Source organism: Camponotus floridanus, unplaced genomic scaffold (assembly GCF_003227725.1).
Source record: "Camponotus floridanus strain SB8 unplaced genomic scaffold, Cflo_v7.5 scaffold295, whole genome shotgun sequence".
Classification (NCBI taxonomy): domain Eukaryota; kingdom Metazoa; phylum Arthropoda; class Insecta; order Hymenoptera; family Formicidae; genus Camponotus; species Camponotus floridanus.
The window spans coordinates 1-8168 of NW_020229431.1; positions in this window are offsets into that span (position 1 = coordinate 1).

Consider the following 8168-nt stretch of genomic DNA (forward strand, 5'->3'; position numbering starts at 1 on the left):
CTCCACTCAAGCTAAACTGTATTCCATATAGCTCATCACCTACTTACATACTCAATCCATAAACCATACTGCCTTATGTTTAACGACCAATTAGATAGATATAACCGGTCACGCGCATCATTTGCCCTCTCCATCTTAGCACTTATTATTTTTGACTCCCCAACACATAGAACAATCAGTACACCTATCCCTCCATGCCATATAAATACCTCGCTACCAACCTTCTTTCACTCATATTTCTCTCCCATCTTCTTTTTATTCTCAGCATCTTCACAAATATGAGCCTCTTCAACCAATATCCTTTTCCTACTACTCACTTACCAGCCTAATTATATTCACTTCCACTAAATATATCCTCACCGTTCCCGCCGTTAATATCTATCTCACTACTCCTAGCTAATTTTCACTTAATTCCTACTCAACACTTCATAACACCGTCACATATCACCTCTACCAACACTCACTTCTATGCTTCCCCTCACATCAGTGACTTGCCACCTATTTAACCCTGCCCGCAATTCTTGGTCTCACCGCCTATCTCTCGGCCTTGATATCTCCATCATCTCTACTATTTACCCACACTCCAGAGACCGGTGAAGACTCTCACGTCTCCCACCTCCCGCGTACCATCGTACCCTACACCGTCAAAAGTGAGTCGCCTTATAAAATTTGTCCTCTCCCCCAAAGCGGACCAAATGTCACCTTCTGCGCCATATGCTGAGCTTCCTAAGTCAGAGTCACTCTCTCTTCTCAACTCTTCTCCTCCGTATCGCTAACAATCAACAGTATCTCAGCAATCTTGCACCGGTCATCAATCTCTTCCCTCACAATACCACTATTCCGTTTAAGCCCTGTCCCACCACTTGTTCTGTCCTCTCCATCTCGCTACCCACAACTCTCCTTTCTCCCACTGACATGAGCTTCTGCTCAGGACTCAGGCACCCCCCTGTCTGCGTCCCACTCCCCTTCGGCGCGACGCAACCCTCGCCCGAGCCTACCTGTCACGATCCCACCTCTATTTCTACATGTCTTCATGCCTCCACCGCTACCCGCGTTCCCTATTCGCGCACCACCGTGTGCGCACTCATCCGATTCACCTCAGCTTCGATTTCCTTCACACCTCGCCTTCGCCATATATCACAATTCAGGTCACTACCCCCAATACAGAGTCCTCTCTCGTCATTTCTGCATATTACACCCCACCATCGCAGATCAACATCCATATGAAGTCGCAGTTTCAAAAACATAATCACGAACAATTAATAATAAGAAAATAAAACCATATTACTAGATACTAAAAACGAGAAACATACTCATAAGAGAAGAAATGAGTAATATTGTAGGTGTATAGATTTCAGCAAATAATTAGAGTGCCCATCGGAAATTAATTAGCACACCATTATCCTTAAACATATAGCTCGATAAGCTGCCTGTGTGTTCACTCGTCACAAAAGTAAAGAGCTCAATACAAAAGTGATATTCATGTTATCCTAATAATGGTGCAATTGCGCATCAAATCATTCTACGTACTCGCAATAGGAGACGAAAAACAATATCTTATCGGATGATCATTGATACAGAGTATAGGACGGGAACCTGTTCAGGGGATATGAAACATTCTCTATATCAAATCCGAGCAGATCATCGAAAGTCTAAAGCTATAAAACCGAGCACAGTACCTTACGACTCACAATCGCGCGAAGCACATTACAAATCGGACCGGGGTGGCAAGAACAGTTCATATAATATGTTAAAGCCACTATAACGACCCGACAAGCAATCATATGCGCTAGTGAGAATGGAGAAGTATTCCGAAGGTATATAATCTGAGATAAATAAACATCGCAGTCTCTTCCACTAGGGAAATATACTCTTATGACACAAGAAAGAAGACACTAATGAGATAAAGTACACGATCTAAATAGAAAAGTGTGAAAAGTGTGAGGAAATGGCTGAAGTATTCCGAAATGATAAAGGATGTGAAGACACGTACGAAAGGTGATCGCTAACAGAAGCAGTTGAGCATACCCAGCTATTGAAGCTCCACGGGTCTCAAAAATCAAGATTCGAGCTCGAGTTAATATTCTATCTTACATAACACCCGTTCCCTTGAGTAATACACGGGTCACCTTCTGCAGTCCCACAATGGAGTGCACAAGGCTACAGGTTGGGCACATACGATAGCATCTACAAAATGGGAGTAATACGCTGGGGAGAGAAAACGTGAATACCATTAATGGTAGCTAAAATAAAAATTCTCCGTTTCGAAAGGGAACGCACGAGTAGCAATTACAAGTTGCGTATCGAAGTGAAAGAGTTATATATAAGTCATCTAGTTCCTTAATGCATAACGCGGATATGATACTGGAATGAGCATCCTCGTCAAAATTCATTCTAAACAGCATAACCATTAATTAGTCAACAGAGTGCTATCCCGTGTGCTAATTCTCTTTCCTCTTTTCCTTACTCGCAATACACGCATAGGAATACACCTCCGGAATATTGGCATTATTACGGTGGTAAATAGTTGATACATTATCATTGCAGGACCGACTACAATTTAGTATGTCCTCTACATGGGGGAGATAATCGAGATTAGCCTATGGCTTTAGTCGATAGCGAATGTATGGGAAAAGTCAATTATAATACTGTGACATACTGTCTGTACAATTGGTATGTCGTTCGTACAGTAACACCAGAACTCGCAATTCATTTCGTGTATATTTGATACGATAGGGGTGGAAAGATGATTAGGGACAACAATATTATGAGGTGAGAAAGGTCCTTGCCAAATGGATGGAAGGTTATCTAGGGGCGGTCGTCCGAAGGATATTGTTACGTCTCGAGTGTTAATTTAGATAACTACAAGATTTTACTCTGATCAAGGTATATCTCACATTTATTTTAGGGCAACCTGCAAGCCGGCTTTACCTGGGGACGGCCGGAGATGAGTCTAAGGTAACCTTCTGGTAGATCTTATATCGACGTAAAAACCTAGTTATTCAGTCCTGACCAAATTTCTTTAATTTCTTCCAATCAGATCAGCGATACCAATGTGGAATAATATATAGTTATCCTTTATATTTAGTATATGAATTTATATTTACAGGGTATACAATGTGATACTATTCCTTTATTATATAGAGAGAGAATGATGTCTAAATGTGTGTTTAATGGATCATTATATTATTTACAATCGCTTCAGATATGATCAGGGAGCATTGATTCGGTTGTGTAAAATTCCGTCGGTCCTTCCTCGGGCATCAGAAAGAAGGGGCTTGGTGTTCCGAATTTTAGTCGTATTCTTTTCAATTCGTCCCAGCAGTCTCAAGGGTCCTGCAGGCGTACATGGGGAGTACCTGGGGGGCGGAGTACGTTTAACCGCATAGGGGGCACTTCTGGGGAGAGTATGGCAAGGGCGACACCGGGGAGAATACGGGATGCATCTTGGACGCCGACGTCAATCAGAGGCCTTATTTCAGCAATTTCGTTCCCAGCCTCGGGCAATGCTAAGCGGTACTCCTGCCAAATCTGCTTCTTCTCCAAGGAAATGTCAACTGAATGCGTTCTAAGGAATTCAAGTGTCCCTCTCCTTCCTCACAATAACTCCTTCGGGTTATTTTCTTGAGCTTTCTTCTTGCGGCAGGCCCTCAGGGCTCGGTCGAAATGGTTAGAGGGGCAACGAGAGACAAAAGAATTTCTCCTGATATTGTAGAAGTAATATGTAATCCGGGATTTCGTCACGATCAATGAAATAATCGTCCGAGCGCCAGGAGTTCCCGTTATTCCTGTTCCTTCATATGCTCGTCGTCTACGCGACCTCTCTGATGGAGAATTCACGATTCAAGATTCAGATTCTAACTCGTCCTAGCATTACACCATCTATAATATATTTCATTGTTGTTAATAAAACTCTTATTATGTGAATTTTATGATTTAGAAAGGAAAGAATCACTTACGATGAATTTAGTTTATTCCTTTATATAAAAATCGGTAGTTTCGTATATATATAGAATGAGGTGTCCGCTGTGAAGGGGATAATTGAAACAAACGTGTTTTAGTTGTTACTTTTGTTAAATATTTTTTTATAGAGAATGCGTAAGAGGAAGTGGTTGGACAGATTTAATGTTCATGCCTTGGAATCAGAAGCGCATGGAAATGTAACTATTGCTATGGTTCACTGTGTAGTAAATAGCGACTTTAATTTTTAATTCGTATTTCAAAAATTCTAGGTTTTGAATCTAAGATTGTTCAAAGGGAAAGGATATGGGAATACAGACAAGTCAATCAATGACATGAATCAAAGCGGCTGGCTTATATTCAGTGAGTATAAATTATTTATAAGTATTTTCAGAGTTATAAGCCAGTGCATAAAGTCTATTATTTCGACAGATCCTCTAAGAGCAGTCTTTCATTCGAGGTCAGTATCGATGTGCAAGGACGTCCCGTCACAGGGCTCAGAATCCATAAAGAAATTCTTCAAGAGAATCCCTTTATGAAAGCGGCAGAGGAGTAGTATGCTACCCAATGCACATCAAGTGACTGACCAGAACGGCGCTACGCTCTAAGTATTGATACTGAGGACCGGTTTGAAATTAAAAATAATATTCAACTTGAAAACGAAACTAAATGTCTGCATGAAGGTCAAGGTTCAAGGAAAAATAGTAAAGTAGTAAGTATAAGGTTGAGTTGACATGCGTAGTTGAATATAGTTAGTTATTATTATGATTTGTAATGGTACTTACCAGAGGATGGATTCTTCAACTCGTAATGACGATGTTCCTTCCCAAGATCGAAGGCACTCAGCAAGTCTCCTAGGGAGTGTCCCAGGGTTGATGAGAAATCGGCAGAAGACCCGGAGTATTATTTAATAATACTTTATTTGACTGATTCTAGGATTGTATACACTCTCGGTTGGTCGTAAGTCTCAACTGTGACAAAGTTTATTATAGGCGGTAAGCGTATAGTCTTCTTAGGTGTTTCTCCTTTCAGATTTTTCGATTCAACTGCGCGGAGACTGAGGCTCTCGCTCCTAAAGGTACTCTCGGATCCTACTTCCTTTCCAGGCGTCGGCGATGGTAGGAGAAGGCGGCGTAGGCGGCTCGACCGTTATTGCTGTCTCTCTTCCTCAAGCGCGTTTGACGTAGTAGGCGCGCAGTACAGAGTGGGGAACGACGAAGCCGTCTATTATACATTGTGCATCGAATACATTGTTCTTTTATAAAGGTACGTTTTATAATAATTTATTAACAACCAGAAATTTTTTATAATGCATTCATCATATTGTCTTTTGAATTCAGTAAATTTTCCTCTATTGAATGAGAACATGAATGGTTCTTGTACACGTTTTATTTTAGAAGTGAAGTTTTGTCATTAGTTAAATAACAATATAAAATTTAATTATTATTATTAATGATAAATTCTGGCATGTTAAATTATTATAATTACATTGTTAATGTTAGAAAATAATATTCGTATGTATAAATGTGGCAGTATAAGATTTAGTAAATCGACAGTTGTTAATAATAATAATTTTCGTGAAGACAATATTTTATAATGAAATAATAATTAATATTGAGCGCTCGAAATTATAATATTATTTTAATCTGTTGCAGCGGATGAAGAATACGGCGACCGGATGAAGGGGAGATAAGCTCTTAGTGCAGTTGCACTGAACGAAGGGGAGATAATGAAGTCACTTGGTAAAAACTTTCTTTATACGCTTTGTTCTTTTATTCATTTAATAATTGCATGCAATATTCTTTCAATAGGCTTTTAAGTCCTTTGACTTCAAAGTTTATTTCGCGTATGCATATATGTGTATATGTGTATGTACGTTCATACGTTTAAGAACTTTAAAATATTTTATATTATTAACTAGCAATATTAATAAGTATTAAAGACTTAGTAATATTCTTATTGAGATTGAGAACAAATCATATGCATGCTATTATACTCTTGGGCTATAATTCTTAAGTCCTCTTGGTCTTAATACTTGGGCTCGAGACAATAGGGGAGATAACAAACAGAAGGGGAGATAAGTTGCGCTTCAACTTATTTGCGACGCTCTTATAAGCTTGAATAATTTATTCGCATATAATGCTATGACGTTGAATATTCACATATATATATGCGTTATTTTTATAATGTTTAAATCATTTCTTTTATTGTCAGTGAGTATATGAAATTATTATAATATTTTATTTTATTGTATCTTCATTTTTGCTCTATGTTCGAATTGTATCATTGTAATTTTTAAATTTGCATATGTATATGTGTTACAAAAGGTTATATATGTAACGCACAGTATGTTGGATTAATTTTATTTCACGCTTGAAAGACTTTTCACTTCGAAGTCTTCTTCGTATAAGACTCGCATACCGAGGGGGAGATAAGTCGGTCGGCGCGAAGAACATTAGGGGAGATAAATCGCGCGTCCGCTCTGTCTTAATGCATTATAATTCTTGCATGCTTTTTATTCGCGTTATAAATTTTTAATGTACCATAAGCAGTTATATGTACGTTGATTGTCTTCTCTACATAGGCTTTGTCAAATGGATTAAAGTAATTTTAATACCTGAGAATAATTGTTCTTATATGCACATGTTCTCTCCTTTAATTTTTATTAATTAGTTGCATGTCTCTTATTAGTTTATTACCATTCGTTGGCTGGTTTAATACTGTCTCTTCTAAAGTTATATTCTTATATTCATTCTCCTCATTTATAACTCTTATTCTCTAGGCCGTATACTAAGCTGGATGATGCAGCTACGCATGACGCTATGCACACCGGATGAAGGGGAGATAACGAATCATGCGAGGCTGGCCTTGGTCGAGCATTAAGAGGCTCTTATAATTTTTGCATGAGACAAAGAGTTAAGTATATAATTTATTCATTTATTCTTATACTCATTTTTATTGACCTTAATAATTTTGAAGTATCATACAAGTCGTTTAGCATATAATTTCGTTATGAATTTATTAATATTAATTATTAGTTTTATTTAAGATCATTTATTATTCTTTTATTAAATTTATTTTCAGACAATTAGACGACCACGACTGCGAGTATAGGCCTTGGCGTTACTATTATGTAGTGCCTTTACTCTGATATATTCTTTCGTAAGTATTTTCCTTCGAGACAGTTGCTAATTCGATCATGCATATTCTATATTGAAACTTGCATAGGTACTTTTATGAAAATCATTTATTAATTTTATATTCGCGCTTTATATTCATCTTGTAAGATTGAATTATTATGATTTATGTTTTCTAAAAAACTCACGTATAAGTTCATGCGTATTCGCTTTTGTTCAGTATTTTGTATTTCAAGCTAATTTTATATTTGAAATTGTCAGTGTAATAATCGTTCTTTAATTGGCTTAAATGATGCTTTTACAGAGTTATTAAAATTATAATTACCTTGTCAGTATATATAGATTGAATAATTCATTCTTTTCAGATGGAGCTTGCATGTACGTTGGAAGGAGACTATATATACGTCAGTCTATACTATAGTACTTCTATAGAAAGCGATAATATATAAGTAAGCATAAGTATTTTTCTTTTATTTATTTGGCTCAACAAAATGATTTACTGTCATCGGGAGTTATTTTATAATTATTCTAAATAAATAAATCAATATATTGGTATGCATCGATTTTTAATTCCATTATGTATTTCCTTGATATTTATAAATTTTGTCAACAATGGTCATGTTCATTTTGTTGTTCCTTTAGTTTGTGTATATATATAATCTACTTCTATTATGTGTCTGGCTATGCGGTTAGTTCTACTAGTATACGATTTTATTTGTTGAATATATATATAATAATGAAAGAATTAATCATGGTTTAATATGTATATATTGAATAAAATATGAGTTGAATAGTATTTGATTATTGAAATAAGGAAAGAAATAGAGAAAAAAAAAAAAAATTTATTCTTGTAATATTTTTGTTGCGGGACGTAACACCTCCCCCCTTAAAAGAACAAAATCCGATTGTTTTCGGAGGATTTTGTTTATGGAGGTTAGACGTGTTGTTCTAGATGATTGATGTGTTCCCTTAGGTGAGAATAAGTAACAGGCGTATTTACGTTTTCGGTGTTTCTCTCTGTGTAAGGTCTGGCCATCCTAGGTGCGGGAGTAGGTTGAAGGATGTCCATTT